The sequence below is a fragment of the Panulirus ornatus genome, chromosome 2, assembly GCF_036320965.1.
Source record: "Panulirus ornatus isolate Po-2019 chromosome 2, ASM3632096v1, whole genome shotgun sequence".
NCBI classification, from domain to species: domain Eukaryota; kingdom Metazoa; phylum Arthropoda; class Malacostraca; order Decapoda; family Palinuridae; genus Panulirus; species Panulirus ornatus.
This window is the reverse complement of record NC_092225.1, coordinates 64,349,030-64,371,971: the sequence shown is the minus strand read 5'-3', so window position 1 is coordinate 64,371,971 and position 22,942 is coordinate 64,349,030. Positions and strand designations below refer to the sequence as shown.

Sequence of the window (22,942 nt, the reverse complement as noted above, 5' to 3'; positions counted from 1 at the left end):
TTGCCCTTCATGATCTTTCTTCTCATGACCAGGTGCATATGCACCAATAATCACCCAATCTCTCTCCATCTACTTTCAGTTTTACCCATATCAATCTAGAGTTTACTTTCTTACACTCTATCACATACTCCCACAACCCCTGCTTCAGGAGTAGTGCTACTCCTTCCCTTGCTCTTGTCCTCTCACCAACCCCTGACTTTACTCCCAAGACCTTCCTAAACCACTCTTCCCCTCTACCCTTGAACTTCGTTTCACTCAGAGCCAAAACATCCAGGTTCCTTTCCTTAAACATACTACCTATCTCTCCTTTTTCCTCATCTTGGTTACATCCACACACATTCAGACACTCCAATCTGAGCCTTCGAGGAGGATGAGCACTCCCCGCATTACTCCTTCTTCTGTTTCCCCCGTTTAGAAAGTTAAAATACATTTGGTTACACCACGAGCGACAAGTCACCTTCGACGAGACCGTATCATCGGCAGCAGACGAATACAGTGCCACTGGTGGGAACCTTCTCCCTTACACTGCTCCTGTTTGGAGCGTTAGAGACAAACAAGCAGTTTTAACAGACTCACGCGTTCGCAGACTAAAAACAAATAAGCAGCAACGCTCTGTATCTAACCATTGCGTAAGAACGTAACTTGTTCGACAATGCGTTTCATATGGAAAACGGAACCATTTGTGTTGGTTTTGTAAAACCTGAGATCAGAAATGTAGCTGCCATGACCACGTAAGGCAGTAGACTGATGAACGTGTGTGTGTGTGTGTGTGTGTGTGTGTGTGTGCGTGTGTGTGTGTGTGTGTGTGTGTGTGTGTGTGATCGACCCTTCCTCCGTGCTCTGGGAGACCGTCATCACCAAGCCAGGTCAGCGTGGGTCACACAACTCTGGCACAGCTCCAAACTCTTGATTCCATTTCAAACTCGAATAAAAATCACTGAAAACGAGGCCGCCCTTCACTCCCCGCTGATGATGATAACCTGTTGAGTGCACGGCCTTTCTCAACCCCTCCAGCACTCGTGAGGCACCAAGGGGTCCAGCTCCTCACAGCTGTGAGGCGTACATGCACGCACTCGCAAGCGACACACACACACACACACACACACACACACATGATCGCACCAATTACGGCCACTGGTACCCACATTAATGTCGGTCCTGATAGAAAAATATAAGAAAGAAAAATCTAGTTTTCCTGTCTACGAGAGAAGACACTTTGTGGGCGTCCGGAAACATATAAGAAGGCAGAGCATTCCACCGTCGAGCTGTGAAAGGTAAGAAACAGACATGGAGTTGGTCAACCCTCGGGTCTTGCCAATGATCGCTCGGGATCTGTGAGGGATGTGTGGCCTCTCTGGTGTTGCCTGACCTGCACCGGGGAGAGGAGGACCTGCAACACGAACTGAGGCAATATCAGAGAGAGAGAGAGAGAGAGAGAGAGAGAGAGAGAGAGAGAGAGAGAGAGAGAGAGAGAGAGAGAGAGAGAGGAGTACCTACGAGCACCCACGAGATGGAACGGTGATAAGGATGTGCTCCTGAATGATATCTCTCGAAAGAGGAAGGTGGAGGAAGAGTTCTCCCCCTCACCTCCCCACATGGGTGAGCAGTGCTACATACAAGCACACCTCTGTACACCTAGAATGTAACCTGCCCGAGGGTGAAACACATTCTAGACCTCTACAACACCAGTAACGCTTCAATGTTCACGGGTAATATCTACAACAAAAATCTTTAAAACCAACTATGATAATATTTCAAACTCGAAATTAAATATAAGACAATATAAAGGTTGTAAACAATGAGAATTTATTATTTTTCAGTCGTTCTCAATCATCCTGCAGTGTGAAGGGGACCATTCCTGGACCATAGACCACAGTGTGAGTGTATGTCGTCCTAAAATCATCCTTAACACATCAAGACTGTGTTCAGTGCCTCTTTTTTTCTGCTGGTGGTTATTAAGTTGACCTTGAACAGCCTTGATGACCCTGATACACCTAAAGCTCAAGTAACTGATCAACCACCTGTATCGCTAATGTCTTCAGAAAGACCGAGGGTCACATCTGTACATCATGGTGAAACACCCAGTACACCTGTATCCCCTTACATACTGGTGCAAGGAACACCCAGTACACCTGTATCCCCCTATGTGTGGGTGTAAGGTACACCCAGTACACCTGTATCCCCCCTACATACGGGTGTAAGGTACACCCAGTACACCTGTATCCCCCTATGTGTGGGTGTAAGGTACACCCAGTACACCTGTATCCCCCTACATACGGGTGTAAGATACACCCAGTACGGCTATACTCCCCTACGCAAAAGGCGTCTTACATTTGAAAATCACATCTTCAGGTGATCAGAAGAAGATAGGAACATGTGAATACAAGCAACTCACAACATAGATATATATAGCACTACTTCATAATGTCGAGAGAAATTTCGTATGAACTTGCGAGCGCTCATAAGGATGCAAGGTAATGCTATACAGGTTTCTCGTGTTCTTTTTTTTTCTTTTCCTCTCCCCCCTCGAGCAATATTGTTTAGAGCGTCAGTTACTGACATCGCAAACAGCGGATATGTCCAGTTTCAACGCCTCCTAAATCACTGTAACGGCGCTTTTTGCAAGTCAATTGCAGCGATAGCACGGGAGCAACCCGGGTACCAGACACGCAGCGGCCTGGCTACCATGATACGCTGCCTCGCTCCAGTACCAGCTGATGGTGTTTTCCCGCCATTCTCCCATAATCCCTCGTACTTCCTGTTGTTATTATGAGGTCATCATCCAGTGTTACCTGAACCCATGCAATCAACAGTTTGTTTTGAAATACACACACGTATGTAGGGCTGATATATTTCTTTCTTTTGTACGATCAGGGTTCAGAAATTACTCCTTCAAAAGTCTGAATATCTTTAAAAAGACTGACGGTTGTGGCGTATTGGAACAAGGGAGCGAGGGGGCAATCACCGCCGGCCGACCAAGGACATTCCGGCTTTCTTACCGGGAATGACGTGGTAATTAAGCGATTACCCTTGAGTCGGCAGTGTAAATACAAAACGCTTATCCTCTCACTCCCATCCCAGCCCTTCACAAAGGCCCCCTTCCTCCATCTGTTTCCCAACGTCCTGAAGAAGTGGGAGCCACTCGCTGTCAACGAAACTCGAGGTCATAGTTTCCTTACTTGAGCTGCCATTTCCATCAGACATGCTGGGCTGCGACGCGCAAGTGTAGAAATGTTACTCAAACCTCGATAAACAGTGAATGGATCTGGTGTTCTCAAACTGCCGGTGTGGATAACCTGAGTTCACCTGACCTTTTTGGCCCGCAGCGAAAGTGAAGGAGTGAGTGGGTGAGCGAGCGGGAATTATCTGGGTGAGGTGGGAGAGGAGAGGACCGGGTGGAAGTATGAGCAGGTTGGTAAAAATAAGTGTGAAGCAAATAGACGATAAAAAGAGGATAAAGAAAAATGCAAATGTGAACAGAGATATCTACAAAAAAAATTAGGGAAGATAATGACAAAAATAAGAAACAGCAACAGAGGATGAAAGAAAATGAAGACAAAGCTAACATCGAGGGTGTTTTTTTTTTTACACGAACTAGAAGAAATGCGTTGTAGAAAATGAGGAATGAGCTAAGAGAGGACACAAGACACAGTGCAAGATTATGGAAAGAGGCGAGGAAAGAGCTCGAGGGCAACGCTGGGCGTGGCTCTCGGAAGCCAGTAACCCAAAGACCAGTTCAGAAGAAGACAAAAAGATGCTCACAGCAGCCAAGGACCATTATGCTGCATCCATTGACCTCTCTGACAGCGACTCCATGATTCGCCATAATAGTCAAAGGCCAAGACGACACGTGTGAAAGACTTCCTTGTGATAAACCAATGTTTAATTCGTCCCGACACAAGACTTTTCTTCAAATCATATTGAGAAGACCTTCCAGTTCGTCAAGAATCTCTCTAGTGACCAATACACATTCCCATGTTATCCTACATTAGCCGCAACTCTGACCTACACACAACACATCAGCTGACTCTCAGACGCACCAGTCACTGAAAACCAAAGCAGCTCCACATAAGACCACGAAACGTTCGCGTCATCTAAGACGCCCAGCTGTATGAGACAGCGAGTACCCTCAAAAACAGCACGGCCGAAGTCCAATAACACCAGCACTGAAGACCCTCCAACAATAGTACCCTAAAGACCCCAATCGCAACAGCCCTGAAGACCCCTCTGCAATAGTATCCTAAAATCCCAGCACCAGCAGGCTTGAAGACCCACAAGAATAGTTTCCTAAAGACCCCAGTAGCAGCATCCTTGAAAATCCCAACAGCGGTATTCCAAAGACAGACAGAATCCCCATCCGCTAACAGCAGAATCCTTAAGGCTCCTAAGGGCCTACCAAACCATAGCAGCAGTATCCCAACGACCCCAACAGCAGCAGCCTTAAAGACAACAACACTAGCAGCATTAAACGTATCCACAGCAGCAACCTAAAAGATCCCCAAGAGCGACAGCCTGAAGGACCCTCGATAACAATAGCTTATCCCCACCCACCCACACCCACCACCCACGCTCCCCACCCACACCCACCACCCACGCTCCCCACCCACACCCACCACCCACGCTCCCCACCCACACCCACCACCCCACCCACACCCACCACCCACGCTCCCCACCCACACCCACCACCCACACTCCCCACCCACACCCACCACCCACGCTCCCTACCCACACTCCCCACCCACACCCATCACCCACATCCACCAACCCACCCCTATCAGTAATACCCACCCTTATCAGTCATAAAGCACAGATGTCTATAATAACAACCTTAAGAGAAGAACCCTTATTGAGACCTCCAATCAGGAGCGACCCCATCGACTTTCTACTCTCCAACCCCCACCCACATCATCAGCTCCTAAGACACACCAGTAAAAGCAGCCGTGAGACCTGTAAACAACAGTGTCTCAGTCCTTTAAAGAGTTGGTACAAAGAGAGACCTTTCTCCCTCCCCTCTTATGGAAACCATGCCACGAGGTGCGTCCTCGAGGGGACTGGGCAAGGCTAAAGGTCGGCCTCACAGTCTCTCTGGGAAGGATCTCATTACCGCTCGTTACGTGGGTGAGTTCACACTGTTTTGTCTCACTTCCCTTCCCTTCCTCCGCTTCCTCCCAGCTGACTCGTTTTTGTCGATCATCATTTAGCAGCGGCCTCCTCTCTCTCTCTCTCTCTCTCTCTCTCTCTCTCTCTCTCTCTCTCTCTCTCTCTCTCTCTCTAGTATGAGTGTTTCCGATTCATCGTCAGTGGTTCTTGGAGAGAGAGAATGTGTCAGTGTGTGTGTGTGTGTGTGTGTGTGTGTGTGTGAGTGTGTGAGTGTGTGTGTGCGATTAACCTACACATGGCCTTCAAGAGGCCAGGTTCTCGTCACTCACGGTGCTGCTTGCCTGACAAGGTCAACAACGCCTCCCAATTCGTCATCAGCGACACGGGAAAGTAAGTGTGTAATCATCCATTACCTATTTCGAAGTACCTATTTGTGCCGTACGGGGAGGGGTTATACACTCGTGGGGCCCCATCTCTTCTCCACTATGATACAACTTTTTCAACTTACTCACCCACATCTTACAAGCTGTAGAGTTATATCTACATCATTCTGAACAAAAGTCTTGGTCGGTTTCATGCTATGGCCTCTGGCTGCTTTATCCTTGTATCTTATCATGTGCGCGTGGAAATTATCTAGTTGTGCTGTATGGGGAGGCAGTTTTACACTCGTGGGCCCCGCCCCCATTTCTGACAGCAGTAGTAGTAGTAGTAGAAGTAGTGGTAGTAGTAGTAGTGGTAGTAGTAGTAGAAGTAGTGGTAGTAGTAGTAGTTGTGGTAGTAGTAGTAGTGGTAGTAGTAGTAGTAGTAGTAGTGGTAGTAGTAGTAGTAGTGGTAGTAGTAGTAGTAGTAGTAGTGGTGGTAGTAGTAGTAGTAGTAGTGGTAGTAGTAGTAGTAGTAGTAGTGGTAGTAGTAGTAGTGGTAGTAGTAGTAGTAGTAGTAGTAGTAGTAGTAGTAGTAGTAGTAGTAGTAGTGGTAGTAGTAGTAGTAGTAGTAGTAGTAGTAGTAGTGGTGGTAGTAGTAGTAGTGGTGGTAGTAGTAGTAGTGGTGGTAGTAGTAGTAGTAGTAGTAGTAGTGGTAGTAGTAGTAGAAGTAGTGGTAGTAGTAGTAGTAGTGGTAGTAGTAGTAGTGGTAGTAGTAGTAGTAGTGGTAGTAGTAGTAGTGGTGGTAGTAGTAGTAGTGGTAGTAGTAGTAGTAGTAGTGGTAGTAGTAGTAGTAGTAGTAGTAGTGGTGGTAGTAGTAGTAGTAGTAGTAGTAGTAGTAGTAGTAGTAGTAGTGGTAGTAGTAGTAGTAGTGGTAGTAGTAGTAGTGGTAGTAGTAGTAGTAGTAGTAGTGGTGGTAGTAGTAGTAGTAGTGGTAGTAGTAGTAGTGGTAGTAGTAGTAGTAGTGGTAGTAGTAGTAGTGGTAGTAGTAGTAGTGGTAGTAGTAGTAGTAGTGGTGGTAGTAGTAGTAGTGGTAGTAGTAGTAGAGGTAGTAGTAGTAGTAGTAGTAGTAGTAGTGGTAGTAGTAGTAGTGGTAGTAGTAGTAGTGGTAGTAGTAGTAGTGGTGGTAGTAGTAGTAGTTGTGGTAGTAGTAGTAGTGGTAGTAGTAGTAGTAGTAGTGGTAGTAGTAGTAGTGGTAGTAGTAGTAGTAGTGGTAGTAGTAGTAGTGGTAGTAGTAGTAGTGGTAGTAGTAGTAGTAGTAGTGGTAGTAGTAGTAGTGGTAGTAGTAGTAGTGGTAGTAGTAGTAGTAGTAGTAGTAGTAGTAGTGGTAGTAGTAGTAGTGGTAGTAGTAGTAGTAGTGGTAGTAGTAGTAGTGGTAGTAGTAGTAGTGGTAGTAGTAGTAGTGGTAGTAGTAGTAGTAGTAGTAGTAGTAGTAGTAGTGGTAGTAGTAGTAGAAGTAGTGGTAGTAGTAGTAGTAGTGGTAGTAGTAGTAGTGGTAGTAGTAGTAGTGGTAGTAGTAGTAGTGGTAGTAGTAGTAGTGGTAGTAGTAGTAGTAGTAGTAGTAGTAGTAGTAGTGGTAGTAGTAGTAGTGGTAGTAGTAGTAGTAGTAGTAGTAGTAGTAGTGGTAGTAGTAGTAGTAGTAGTAGTAGTAGTAGTAGTGGTAGTAGTAGTAGTGGTAGTAGTAGTAGTGGTAGTAGTAGTAGTAGTAGTGGTAGTAGTAGTAGTAGTAGTAGTAGTAGTAGTAGTAGTAGTGGTGGTAGTAGTAGTAGTAGTAGTAGTGGTGGTAGTAGTAGTAGTAGTAGTGGTAGTAGTAGTAGTAGTGGTGGTAGTAGTAGTAGTGGTGGTAGTAGTAGTAGTAGTGGTAGTAGTAGTAGTAGTGGTAGTAGTAGTAGTGGTGGTAGTAGTAGTAGTAGTAGTAGTAGTGGTAGTAGTAGTAGTGGTAGTAGTAGTAGTGGTAGTAGTAGTAGTAGTAGTAGTGGTAGTAGTAGTAGTAGTAGTAGTAGTAGTAGTAGTAGTAGTGGTGGTAGTAGTAGTAGAAGTAGTGGTAGTAGTAGTAGTGGTAGTAGTAGTAGTGGTGGTAGTAGTAGTAGTAGTGGTAGTAGTAGTAGTGGTAGTAGTAGTAGTGGTAGTAGTAGTAGTGGTAGTAGTAGTAGTGGTAGTAGTAGTAGTGGTGGTAGTAGTAGTAGTAGTAGTAGTGGTAGTAGTAGTAGTGGTGGTAGTAGTAGTAGTAGTGGTGGTAGTAGTAGTAGTAGTAGTAGTGGTGGTAGTAGTAGTAGTAGTAGTAGTAGTAGTAGTGGTAGTAGTAGTAGTAGTAGTGGTAGTAGTAGTAGTAGTAGTAGTAGTAGTAGTAGTAGTAGTAGTGGTAGTAGTAGTAGTAGTGGTAGTAGTAGTAGTAGTAGTAGTGGTGGTAGTAGTAGTAGTAGTAGTAGTGGTAGTAGTAGTAGTAGTGGTAGTAGTAGTAGTAGTAGTAGTAGTAGTGGTAGTAGTAGTAGTAGTAGTAGTAGTGGTAGTAGTAGTAGTAGTGGTAGTAGTAGTAGTGGTAGTAGTAGTAGTAGTAGTAGTAGTAGTGGTAGTAGTAGTAGTAGTGGTAGTAGTAGTAGTAGTAGTAGTGGTAGTAGTAGTAGTAGTAGTAGTAGTAGTAGTAGTAGTAGTAGTAGTAGTAGTAGTAGTAGTGGTGGTAGTAGTAGTAGTGGTAGTAGTAGTAGTAGTAGTAGTAGTAGTGGTAGTAGTAGTAGTGGTAGTAGTAGTAGTAGTAGTAGTAGTGGTAGTAGTAGTAGTGGTAGTAGTAGTAGTAGTAGTGGTAGTAGTAGTAGTAGTAGTAGTAGTAGTAGTAGTAGTAGTAGTAGTAGTAGTAGTGGTAGTAGTAGTAGTAGTAGTAGTAGTGGTAGTAGTAGTAGTGGTGGTAGTAGTAGTAGTGGTAGTAGTAGTAGTGGTAGTAGTAGTAGTGGTAGTAGTAGTAGAAGTAGTGGTAGTAGTAGTAGTTGTGGTAGTAGTAGTAGTGGTAGTAGTAGTAGTAGTGGTGGTAGTAGTAGTAGTAGTGGTAGTAGTAGTAGTAGTAGTAGTGGTAGTAGTAGTAGTAGTAGTAGTGGTAGTAGTAGTAGTGGTAGTAGTAGTAGTAGTGGTGGTAGTAGTAGTAGTGGTAGTAGTAGTAGTAGTGGTAGTAGTAGTAGTAGTAGTGGTAGTAGTAGTAGTGGTAGTAGTAGTAGTAGTAGTAGTAGTAGTGGTAGTAGTAGTAGTAGTGGTAGTAGTAGTAGTAGTAGTGGTAGTAGTAGTAGTAGTGGTAGTAGTAGTAGAAGTAGTGGTAGTAGTAGTAGTAGTAGTAGTAGTAGTAGTGGTAGTAGTAGTAGAAGTAGTGGTAGTAGTAGTAGTAGTAGTAGTGGTAGTAGTAGTAGTAGTAGTAGTGGTAGTAGTAGTAGTAGTGGTAGTAGTAGTAGTAGTAGTAGTAGTAGTAGTGGTAGTAGTAGTAGTAGTAGTAGTGGTAGTAGTAGTAGAAGTAGTGGTAGTAGTAGTAGTAGTAGTAGTAGTAGTAGTAGTAGTAGTAGTAGTAGTAGTAGTAGTAGTAGTAGTGGTAGTAGTAGTAGTAGTAGTAGTAGTAGTAGTAGTAGTAGTGGTAGTAGTAGTAGTAGTAGTAGTAGTAGTAGTAGTGGTGGTAGTAGTAGTAGTGGTGGTAGTAGTAGTAGTAGTGGTGGTAGTAGTAGTAGTGGTAGTAGTAGTAGTGGTGGTAGTAGTAGTAGTGGTAGTAGTAGTAGTAGTAGTAGTGGTAGTAGTAGTAGTAGTAGTGGTGGTAGTAGTAGTAGTGGTAGTAGTAGTAGTGGTAGTAGTAGTAGTGGTGGTAGTAGTAGTAGTAGTAGTAGTAGTAGTAGTAGTAGCGGTAGTAGTAGTAGTGGTAGTAGTAGTAGTGGTAGTAGTAGTAGTGGTAGTAGTAGTAGTACTTTGAGAGTGGACGACACGTACCCCGCAAAGCCTTGATGTCAAGAGCCAAGACGTTAAGAAGGCTCATGAAAGAGGTGGACGTGCACACGGCTCAGATATCAGATGGTATCTCGCCATCTGTACCCAGGATAGCTACAGAAACACTAGACAGGCAGCCAGGGCTCCTGCTGCCGCCTGCGGACCCATCCCGATGGGGGTTGCGTAGTAATGGGGAATGGTGAAGGACAAAAGAGAAAAGACTTCTACTTTACTAGCCTGTTTCCATCCACGATACATAGATTAGGAATGTACCGCAGGATCCTACTACTGTCCTCCAACATATACCTTTATCATAGACCATCAGGTCTTCTGTTCTCTGGCTTTCTCATGTACTTACTACTGTTCTCCAGCAGCTAACCTTGTCATAGACCATCAGGTCTTCTCTTCTCTGTCTTTCTCATGTACCTACTACTGTCCTCCAGTACCTCGCCTCGTAATAGACCATCAGGTCTTCTGTTCTCTGACTTTCTCATGTACTTAGTACTGTCCTCCAGCAGCTAACCTTGTCATGGACCATTAGGTCTTCTCTTCTCTGACTTTCTCATGTATTTACTACTATCCTCCAGCAGCTAACCTTGTCGTAGACCATCAGGTCTTCTGTTCTCTGACTTTTTCATGTACTTACTACTGTCCTCCAGCAGCTCACCTCGTAATAGACCATCAGGTCTTCTGTTCTCTGACTTTCTCATATTCTTATTACTCTCATCCGGTAAATAACCTTATCAAAGTCCAACAGGTCATCTGTTATCTACACTTGCCCAAGTGTTATCATGACCTAACCATGCAGGCGGAGAGGACGACCTGGTGGAGGCACCATGGTCGCCTCTCTAGCCCTCGTGTTACCAGCAAAGCCTGAAGACGTGAGACGATACAGGGCAAGAGGAGCGTCTGGTAGGATGAGGGGGAGACACTCTTACAGTGGCTGGCATGTGAAGCGAACGTGGCCGAGGCAAAGAACATGCCCATGGCTGAGGGAGATTCATGATTCTGCATGATAAACAGGAAGATGTTCTTACATAATAGTGACACACTCTCTCTCTCTCTCTCTCTCTCTCTCTCTCTCTCTCTCTCTCTCTCTCTCTCTCTCTCTCTCTCTCTCTCTTAGATTTGAGTTCAAAGCAACCTAGACGTGAGCTAATGAGCTTGTTTACTGTCTTTCCCATGTACTCCCATGTACTCACACACACACACATACACACACACACACACACACACACACACACACACACACACACACACACACATACATACACAAAGACACACACACACATAACACAATGATAGCGACACGGAGTTACTCCAGCGTGGGAGGGGCTGCAAAACTGACACACGTAGCTAAGTAGAGTGTGGGAGGTCAGGTGCACTACACCACCAACGACAAGCAGTGAAACCCCAGTGGAAACTAGATCACACACACACACACACACACACACACACATACACACACACACACATAAACACACACAAACACTCATAAACACACACACACACGCACACATATAAGTACACACACACACACACACACACACACACACACACACACATACACACATACACTTCACTTTTGTTGGGCCACGACGGTATGGTCCCTGAGCACGACGGTGTGGTCCTTGATCATGACGGTATGGCACAGGTATCATGGCCTGGCCTTTGACCTGACCCTTCATGTCGTCAAGTGACCCGACCGTAGGTCACTGTGACGATCGACAAATAATGACGGAAATTAATGACAATATATTCTTGCACTGTTCTCTGTTGATCTGACCTAAATATATGACACAACACCAGAGATTCTGAAAAATCGAAACGGAAACGTTTTACTGGAAACATTGGGAGAAAAGGAAAGTTTTCCTTAATATTGGTTCATTGCTTTTGTTAACGTTCATGACGAAAATAACATATATGTCATAACATACACACACACATGTACACCCCTAAAGACCATACATACATGTGGCTGCACATTCGCTCATGTCCACATGTAAACTGTAGGTATATCCAGAGTACACAAATCCTGTAAAACAAATACATGCACGTACATACCAAGGGAAATATGCACACATAACCCGTAGAAATACGCACATACACATATTTGTAAAATGTACACAAAAGTTAGCATATCATATACAAACACGCCAGGTGACGCACATGAACAACCCAGGTAATAGAAGCATATATGTACATCAAAGTGATAGAAATGTACATGTACACACCAGGCAACAGATCACAGACGTACAGCGTAGCTAACACAAACATACATGTACACCCTGGGTGACAGTACAGATGTACACCTTTGCTAACAGAGGTACACATCTAAACCTCAAGAAACATATGCATATATTTACCCCAAATATCACACATGTACTTCCCATTCAACATAGGTAGACATACATATGTGCACACAAGGTAACACATATGTACATCCTTGGTGACTAGATCACACATGTCCACCCCAGGCAGCATAGAAAGATTGAGAAGGTCCATTGGAGGACGACAAAGACAGTACCAGAATTAAGGGAAGTGAGTTACAAGGAAAGGGAATAGAGTCTAATTTTCTCTCCATGGAAGCGTGAAGAATGATGTAGAGATAGAACTACCAGAGAATAGTACATGATATTTAACAAGAAACTTTTTACAGTATGTAAAGGAGGTGGATGAATGAAAATGAATGAACAATTGATAGATACAAAGAGCAAACAGAAGTTTATGGTATGGCAGCACAAAAGGTGAGAGAGATGGGGTCCCACCAATACAAAACTCCCTCCCCGTACAGTGCAGATAAGTATCTACATATAGGCAATTAAATGTACAGCCTAGGTAACAGAAGCACCCATGTACCAACCAAGTAGCAGGACAGAACAACAGTTTGGCAATAAACTGCTGACACAACCTCCTCCCTCTCCCCCAGTCAGAGAAACCTCCCCCACGCCCCTCACCACGTACCACCACCACCACGTACCGCCGTTCGTCACCACAATCAACTTGTTCCAATCAGATCTCGTGCAGACAGTTATAAGAACAGTTCTCTACCTATCAGTGTGAACTTAATCTACAATCCATGAACTAGTGCTTAGCTATACAAGTGAACAGTTTTCTGTCAGATATGTAGTATGTCTATGACTTTATCAATGTAAGTATTCAGCACTTGATGTTCAGTCAAGTTCATAATGTATAAATTATACCACTGACTGTAAACATCCCTGTATATCTGCCACCCAGGCTATCCAAATGTCCCTCACTCATATGTTTATCTAAAGTGTAGATATATCCAGCTTACCCTAATTTAGCTCTTGTGTGATTTGATAACCAGTAACTATCATCACCTCCCAGTTCTGCAACATCTGTAATACCTCAAGTGCGTATTTCCAGTTGAATGGCTGCCTAAGTCCAATAAAAAGCTATCTATTCATTTACCTATTCATTAACACGCTTATATACTTAGTAACAGATGTACACAAGCAAATAACTGAACACACCAGGTAACACACATGAAAACCCCAGGTAACAGTAGTACTTATGTGCACATCAGAGAGAAGCACATGTACACCTCAGGTAACTGAAGTACAGTACACCTGTGCATCCCAGGTAACGGGTACTGGCGAGGTAATACCTCCGTTGGTCTTGGCGTGGGAGAGCCAACTGGGCGGGCGCATCCATCTTCCCAAAACTTCTCGCACTTTTATTTTCTCTAAACATTCTTTATCGTGGAGAATAATCTATACTGGATAGTAAGTCTTTATATACTAACCTCGCTATTATCCTTGAACAGGTGATGAATATGAGTGAGATAGACATAAGAGCAGTTTAATTAAAGAGCTCACAGTATGGCAATAATAAGCGGCGCACGAGTCTCACACTCACTCACGAACGTATCATAATGACTTTTAAAACGACCAATAGATGATTCTGATTTTTATTTTCTTGCTAGCATCACGTCAATGTTTCCGAGCAGTAAAGTAATTTGTTAAAGAAAAGCTGAACTATCTAAACTATGATGCAACAGAAAACTAAAATAACATTTAGGCTAAAACATTTTTTTTCTATTTTGTATGTTCGAGATAATCCATCATCGACGCTTCAAGATGTCCTATCATAATATTTAAGCGCAAAACACTTTAGGATCTGATAATTTCTAGCGAAAAAAGAGAATGAGTGGGGGCAGCCAGCATGACGAGACCAACATGAAATTGTCTAGTAATGGGTTTAAAGTGTGTACATCACACACGTACAGTGAGGACGCAGAAATGATCGCTAACGTAGAACATCCAGTTCTGCAGTGGACTTGTGAAACCTAACCCAAACAACGTAAACAACGAGCCCAGGATAACTTAAGCAACCACCTAACCTAGCTCAACTTTACTTATATCTTACCCATTTAATCTTATCAAGCTTAACCCACTTAAGAGCCTAACTTAACCAATTTAAATATCATACTCTAACCAAACAGCCACTTAAACTTGGCTTGCTTAACTTAACCACTAAAACTAACCTTGGCTAACTTAATTATAACCTACCCTTGCATAACTTAACCACTTAAACTAACCTTGGCTAACTTAACCACCTACTTTGACCATAGCCTACCCTAGCACTTAAGCACCTACCTTAACCATAACCTACCCTAGCATAACTTAACCACTTAACCCAACCTAAATACTTAACCTTATCTAACCTAACTTACCACACAATCTAATCTTACGTCTTAACCAAACCCAACCACGGAACTAAACCAATAAGCTTTTAACCCTACCTATATAATCTCACTTACCATAACTTACCCACTCAAGCTAACGAACGAATATAACCTGACCACCTAAGTCAACCTAACTGCTTGACCTAGTCTAGAACATTCAACCTCCTAACTTACCCAAACGTAAAGTTATGAGAAATGTTTCGGAGCTGTACCTCAGCTCAAGATAACTTCAAGGAAAATATTCATTGAAATAAACAGTATGTCATCATGGATGAGGTACCTGATTCCAGATAGAAAAGATTTAATGCTTAATAACATTCCAGCATGGAAGGTAATTAAGTTTAACTTTCTCTTCGATATTTTCTGATCTATTTACTTATACTTTTATTCGTGTAAGATTTTATTGTATTCTTTTGCATGAAAATGCTCATGTAAGATATTATGTATTATACTCAAGTTGTCCAATCTGGTAATCTTTACATATATATATATATATATATATATATATATATATATATATATATATATATATATATATATATATATATATATATATTCTCTTTTTTCATACAATTCGCCGTTTCCCGCGTTAGCGAGGTAGCGTTAAGAACAGAGGACTGAGCCTTTGAGGGAAATCCTCACTTAGCCCCCTTCTCTGTTCCTTATTTTGGAAAATCAAAAACGAGAGGGGAGGATTTCCAGCCCCCCCCCGCTCCCTCCCTTTAGTCGCCTTCTACGACACGCAGGGAATACGCACACCACACACACACACACACACACGCATCAGCCTAAGCCAGTATCTATTTATCGACCAAATGAGAATGAAGGATGAACACCTGGGTTTGGTTTGAGCCGACTGCCACGCCTAGGATTCGAACTCATGCGGCCTGGGCTAGCTCAGTAACACTGTTGGTAACAACCCACCCGAACCCCCTTCACAGAGGTCTAGCTAACAAGAAGCAATAGAACAGTCTAACCTATTACGGCAGGAACCAAATGGTCGGTGATCTCATCGCTCCAGTAGGGCTGGTCGACCAAACGGTTCAATCCTTGAATGTAGGAGTGTCGTATGTACGGTACTTCATGCCCACCATGGCAACAGTGAGGAGGATGGACATGACACTAACAAGACACTGGACTTGACACCCAGACGCTCATTTAATCTAGCAACGAATTCTCTTACCTAAGATGGTTGCTAAGGTATATATATATATATATATATATATATATATATATATATATATATATATATATATATATATATATATATATATATATGAAGGTGTTACCGGATTATTCCTGCTCGAGGTTACACCGCGAGTGAAAAGTTACTTTGGCGAGGCTACAATCCTGATAGGAGCAGAATCACTTCGAAATAACTTCTCGCTCCAGATGAGTTCACATTTCCCACTGGGCGTCTGGGAGAAGCGTAGCCTTGGGCTGCTGGAGCCTCTGGAAAGTTATCCTAGACGACATTATGATCATTTCTTAAACATTCTTCCTGGAGCAACTATGAATGATCGTATAGTATACATACGTACGTATATGTGAGTGGCTAAGAGGGGAAATAATGAGAGGAAAAATGTTAAAGAGTTGCAGAAGTTGATAATGTGTTACACTGTCGTATCTCTAGATTACAATCTTCACCATCGACTCCGCTCCAAGGGTGAAGTGTGTGGCTAACTGTGGTACAGAAACATTTAATCTTATTTTTTTGTCGTTGATCTTCAGACTTCTAACTTTGATGCCATCTGACTCAAAATCTTACTCCTCTCTACAACCGCTTTTAAGTCCAGTACTTCCCCTACCTACCTCCCCCCAACCCCACCTCAATTTCACCAGCTGTTTACAACTCCGATTATGTCACCTCCTGCCGCGAGGTAATGCTGTCTTCACATCCACGTCCTAGAATCTCTCATGCTGGAGAGCGTCAGTCCACTCTACACCTGGTTAAGCCCCACTCGGGATGATTCTGGTGGAATTAAATTCCTTCTTTCTCCCTCCTTAACGATCTGGAACAAATAATTAAACACTGACCACGAGCTCCCGACCGTCACGACCACTCTTCCAACAGACTCCATCTCTCTCTTTTTTTTTTTTACCCCTTGAACCTTCCGATTATACGTTCACTATCTCTACCACCATAAAATCCTTTGTGCACGATCTTATTTCTATCACTTACGTATCTGGACTCGCCCATCATCTACCCACTCGAGATGCCAAGTTCAAGTTCAACGCCACGGTGGAGTTCAGCACAGAGCAGTTTCTTTACAACAGCTGGCCGGGATGCCTCCAGCTGTGCTAACCGTATAGCAGAGGTTATCCTGGCTGGTATGGATCACACTTCCCTTCTACCAGATCTGTCTTCGACCGTTCATGGGTCGATCGCTCCTGCTCTGATGCCTGTCGCAGTAGGGACAAAGTGTATCCCATGAATCCCACACCACTTTCAGTTCTGCTGGGAACCACTGAACAGTTTAACTTCATCAGATCAAGCACACTACATATGATGAAAGTGTGCTTATTTGGTTTATATTCTTCTGGTCCTTGAGCTAAACCATCTCCAGTAGTTTGTTCCAGCCAACTTTTCCCTTCCTACCCGATCGATCTGTCCTAGCTCTCCACCTGATAAAGCTCTCGTCGGTAGCCTATTCTCCGTTAATCCTAGTGTGGATGATTTCGCATGCAGTCGCCCTTACCCCTGCCCTCTTCCCTCCCACTAATCCTAACCCCCTCCTCTACTTTCCGCACCAAGGGTCTTCCCGGTACTATCCTGGGCTGGTTTAAGATGCTGATGGTCTGGGACAACTCGTCCCAGTGGGCCACTATTAATGTATAAACCTATTGGTCTATCTAACAGCTTTTCACACACACACACACACACACACACACACACACACACACACACACACACACACACACACAAAGGAGATGGGGCCTCTGTACAGTTCAAACACACACACACATGTAGAACATGACATACAGCCGTCTCTGCGGGGTGTCCTCAAATCGCAGTTCATTGGCGTCCCTAAATGCCATCCTCTAGAAAGACCCACCTGAGGATGAAGCCCACTTATCCCTCCAGCTAGGCCACCGACGTTGGACCAATAAATCGTATTTTTCTCGATCCTGTTTTTCCTCTCTTCATGTCTATTTCATTCAGCCCCCATTTGGGAAGCCTTATACTTTTCTCCTACAGTTATTCGGTGGGTCAGGGCTGCAGCCCCGACCCCTCCATGGTTAACCTGCCTCTGATACTTTCTCAGCATCAAGCAGGCAAGACAGTAATGGTCCAGATGGGAGATCTCTAGTCGTAAGGGAGCCTGGCTCTGAGCCAGCTCCAGCCCTTGTTCGCCTATTTCGTCCCTGTCTAAAATCCCATACTTTTCCTTCGTCTTGGAAGCATGCCTTAGTGCAGCCCATCCCTAAGAAAGGAGACTATTCCAATCCCTTCAACTATCGCCCCTTTGCTCTCATTCTGCTATGTCCAGAGTCTTTGGAATTCTCCACAACTCTTACTCTCTCAAACACTTAGAATTCCCATCTTCCTTTTACCAATACAGCTTTCGCGATACAAGGCCTATCCGTGATCTGGTCCTCCTCTCCCAGGGATAATTGTGAATCTTTTTTTGTAACCCTCGACATCTAGGCATCTGACAGGGTGTGGCATAAGTCTTTGCTTCCTGAACTTCCTTTGTCTAGTTTTTGTGCGTCTCTGTATTCTGATGCATAGTTTCTTCTCCAGTCCGTCCATTGCGGTGGTCGATTATGGAAAGACTTCCCTCTCTCTTCCTATGTACACTGGTGTTCCTTAGGGTTCTCTCCTGTTACTTACTTTCTTTCTTCATTAATGATCTCTTTTCAGCTTCTAACCCTCTTCATTCATACACTGAAGGTTCCTCTCTATATACTTCAGCTCACTTTCCCTAAACTCCTGACTTCAATAGTTATTCTCTGTCGCACACTAAACATATCTCCTCTCTAAATTCAAACCCTGGTAGCATCTCGAAATAGGGAAGCACTAACCTGGTTATACTGAATGGCTATGAAACGCAATTTCTTCTTATAACACATTCTATGTGTCACTAGTTTCCTTCTGTTCAATTTCATGCAACCTCTTAGTCAGTCTCTCCTCACTCAGCCTCTCCATTTTTACAAAACATTTCAGCTCAACCTGCTCAGCTTTCACAAACACACTCTATTTACTACCATACCCCCCCCCCCCTCTCTCTCTCTCTCTCTCTCTCTCTCTCTCTCTCTCTCTCTCTCTCTCTCTCTCTCTCTCTGTTTTATTTCTTAATGAACCGTGCTCACACCACATTTTGTCCTCAGGCATTTCATCTCCATTACATCCACCTGTTGCCGTTCTCTAGCCCAAGATTTGCACTGCTACAGCATCGTCTGGATTGCTATACCGCTAGATATACCCATTTTTGTCCTCATAGACACGCCATCACCCTCTCTGTGTCTGGCCCCCTTCACCTCTCATAGTTCTATCTACTGCTGTGTCCATTCCTAGGTATCTAGAACACTTCACATCCTCTAACTGCTCTCCATTCAAACTCGCACTCAAACCAGCCTGCCTCACTCCTCATCCCTCTGTCAAACGTGATAATCAGATTAACTCTCAACTCTCCTCTTTCACACACTCTCCCTATCTCAGAGTCTAGCTTCCTACAGTATCTCAATCGAATCTGACATCAGAGTTATATCATCAGCAAATAACATTCAACTCATCATCCGGTCCACTCTCCCTACACTTAGCATACCGGAAACATGCCCCTCTGAAGAAAGACCCTCGTTTTTACTTCCCTTGACATCCCATTCAAAAACAGAATGAACAGTCATCGTAAGATCACATACCCTTGAACCAGACCCACCTTAACTTGGAACTCCTCCCCTCCTCCCTTCCTACTCGCACATCCGCTTTTCTCATTCGATAAAGAAACTTCACTGCATCAGGTAGCTTTCCACTCACACCATATATTTGTAGCATCTTCCATAGATCATCCCTGTCATACGCTTTCTCCAGATCCATCATTGCCACATACAAATTTCTTTCTTTCTGCTAGTTATACGCTTTTTCCTCAAGGATTACACTTGGTCCACGCATCATCTAACATTCCTAAATCCTCGTTTCTCCGCCCATATCTGATGCCTTGTCTTTTCCACAACCCTCTCAGTTACCACTCCCCTAGACCACTTGCTAGGTATAGTCAACTGACTTATGTCTTCGTAATACAGTCCTTCCCTCTATACAGGAGCACTCACTATACAGGCATTTCGCCATTTATCAGACACCTAACCTTGGCCTATACATTCATTGACAGTTCTTACTAACTAATCAACAACGCTGTCGCCCCGTCTTGAGAAACTCAGCTGAAATCCCATCCACTCCAGCTGTGTTGCCACACTTCGTCTTCAGCAAGCTTTTCACCACCTCTTCTCTTTTCGCCAAATTATTCTTTTTAGGTTTCTTGCTCCGCACCCTTCCTCGTCGTAGACAGCCTACATCAGCTACTCTCTCGTCTAAAACATTCAACAGTCCTTTACACTACTAACTCCATCTGCTCTTCAGCTCTACCTGTTGCCACTTACCCATCTCATCCATTTATTGAGCTTCCATTTGTCCTCTTATTCTCTTCAAATACACGAACATATATACAGAATCTGACCTCAGTTCCACATCCGGACAATAACGGTCTCGCTTGGCCTTTCTTAGTATATATAGTGATGGACTCTCTTGTTTAATAATGTTCTGTGTTTTCCTCAACTGTAAGTTTTCATGAGAATGATTTGTTTAGTGTTTCCCTCACTTTTATGTGCTATGTGCTGTGTTTTTCTCTGAGTGGTTTCAAATTTTGTTTGCGTTTTGCTTTTCTTGTCAAAGTTTTGTGATGCAGTATTTTTCTCTTTTTTGTAGATTCCTGATGATGCCTCTGTGGAGGCGAATGATTGAATAAGTATATGGAGAATTTCGGAAAACTGGTGTTTGAGCATCCACCTGATGGTAGAATAATACTGAGAAAATTGAAGTACATAAGAAAAAAGATTAATGATTCTAAATATGCTGTCATATCCAGTTCTATGTATATATATATATATATATATATATATATATATATATATATATATATATATATATATATATATTCTTTCTTTCAAACTATTCGCCATTTCCCGCGTTAGCAAGGTAGCGTTAAGAACAGAGGACTGGGCCTCTGAGGGAATATCCTCACCTGGCCCCCTTCTCTGTTCCCTCTTTTGGAAAATTAAAAAAAAAAAACAAGAGGGGAGGATTTCTAGCCCCCCGCTCCCTCCCCTTTTAGTCGCCTTCTACGACACGCAGGAAATACATGGGAAGTATTCTTTCTCTCCTACCCCCATACACATGTATATACATATTTGCGTGTGTAGACGTATGTATATACATGTGTATGGGGGTGGGTTGGGCCATTTCTTTCGTCTGTTTCCTTGCGCTACCTCGCAAACGCGGGAGACAGCGACAAAGCAAAAAAGAAAAAAAAAAAAAAAAATATATATATATATATATATATATATATATATATATATATATATATATATATATATACATTAATTGTTAACCGAGCTATTAATGATCATAGGAATAAGAGTAATCATCATACAGATTAAAGTAATCATCACAACAATGGAAATAATCATCAGAATAATGAAACACATTAGATCAACATAAGTAACCAATACACACAACTACATGACATTGTCTTACGTTTACTGAGTGTGAAAATGCAACGTTGACCAGAGAAATTATCACAGACAAGTAATTATCACATTAATCTACTGAAGCAAGTTTTCTAAAAGTAACTGCCATTTCAGTCATCACAAGAGGTGATTATTACAAGAGAGAAAGAGAAAAAAAAATCACGTAACAAGAGCATAATCACTCACCAGATACAAGATAAGAATAATTGATTGTCATTATGGATTATCATGAGAAAGCTAAATATAATACGTAAGCAAATTTACCATACAGAAATAATTGGATGTAATTTTCGTCTGCCGATGGCCACATAATCAGTTATCAGAGGAAGAAGTTATAGCCCACCACCTTAAGAAGGATCAAATAGCATTGACATGATCTCAGACAAATCGATCATCAAGAAAGGGTCTTTCCCAACATCAATGTTCACAGACTTTTATCTTCGTGTTCTTCAGTTCGCAAACCTTACCTGACCACAGGCGATGGCTTCCCCAGTTTGACCAGCTCGCAGGATTTATTCTTTATTTTTTTCAGCCAATGTCAGTCCGTTCATTCAAATAGCCTCAATTAAAACCAGTGTCAATTCTGGACGCTGATTCAAGCGATCGTGTGTTTCCACTCACGCACGCACGGACGCACGCACATGACACAATTAGCAGTAACCCTCCTCCCCACAGCCGCCCGGGAGCAACTGAAGCATTTCTAGCGGACGGAGCAGCAGACGACGCGACGTCCTACCTGGTTTTCCCGCCGCTCGCGCTCCTGCCATCTGTTGGCGGCGGAAGAAACTATCTGGTCAGTAGTCGACAAGACATAAAACACCAAAGCGATTTCATACACAGACGAGTGTGACGATAAAATCTTTACCAGAACGAGAGCAAATAGATTATATTCATCCATTTAAGACAGGCCCGCAAGACTGCTTTCATTTCTACTCTTTCAGGTTCTTGTGCTATCGAGACGAGAGGGAAAGTTGAACAGAGTATCGCGTGCATTTTGCATACAAGCTGAGAAGTAATTTGCCTCTCACTCTGCAAAATATAATCTCATACGCGACCCAAAGTCACGGAGACCGTTAGCAACAACATCAAAGGAGCCACAGTGATGGTGTGATTATCCCCAGGAACATTAGTAATGGTGCCATAAAAAAAGTGAAAAATAGCGAACAACAAGGTAGCGGTTCCTGCTCCACCCTTTATCCTTGGGTCGTTATGGCCTGACCAGCTTTTATGGTGGTGAAGCAGGCATGGCTCCTGACTCTCTTGCATCATGAATACGTATATTCATCATATATATATATATATATATATATATATATATATATATATATATATATATATATATATATATATATATATATATATGTATATATATATATATATTTCTTTCTTTCATACTATTCACCATTTCCCGCCTCAGCGAGGTAGCGTTAAGAACAGAGGACTGGGCCTCTGAGGAAACATGCTCACCCGGCCCCCTTCTCTGTTCCTTCCTTTGAAAAAAAAAAAGAAAAGAGAGAGGGGAAGATTTCCAGCCCCCCGCTCCCTTCCCTTTTAGTCGCCTTCTACGACACGCAGGGAATACGTTGGAAGTATTCTTTCTCCCCTATCCCCAGGGATAATATATACATATATGTTGAATGTGTCTGATGACAGAGTGGCAGATATAGGGTGTTTTGGTCGAGGTGGTGTGCAAAGTGAGAGGGTTAGGGAAAATGATTTGGTAAACAGAGAAGAGGTAGTAAAAGCTTTGCGGAAGATGAAAGCCGGCAAGGCAGCAGGTTTGGATGGTATTGCAGTGGAATTTATTAAGAAAGGGGGTGACTGTATTGTTGACTGGTTGGTAAGGTTATTTAATGTATGTATGACTCATGGTGAGGTGCCTGAGGATTGGCGGAATGCGTGCATAGTGCCATTGTACAAAGGCAAAGGGGATAAGAGTGAGTGCTCAAATTACAGAGGTATAAGTTTCTTGAGTATTCCTGGTAAATTATATGGGAGGGTATTGATTGAGAGGGTG

The 22,942-nt window shown here is 43.1% G+C and overlaps 1 protein-coding gene across 5 annotated transcripts in view; it reads right to left on the bottom strand.

The window, feature by feature from the left end:
* Positions 1-21,601, bottom strand: part of LOC139756730 (uncharacterized) — a 347,521-nt gene extending 325,920 nt beyond the window's left edge. For all 5 annotated transcript variants that reach the window (XM_071676453.1, XM_071676482.1, XM_071676444.1 and 2 more), the window contains exon 1: positions 21,393-21,601. The gene's annotated coding sequence lies outside the window, so the exon portion shown is untranslated. The remainder of the gene's footprint in view (positions 1-21,392) is intronic.
* Positions 21,602-22,942: the final 1,341 nt, after the last annotated feature.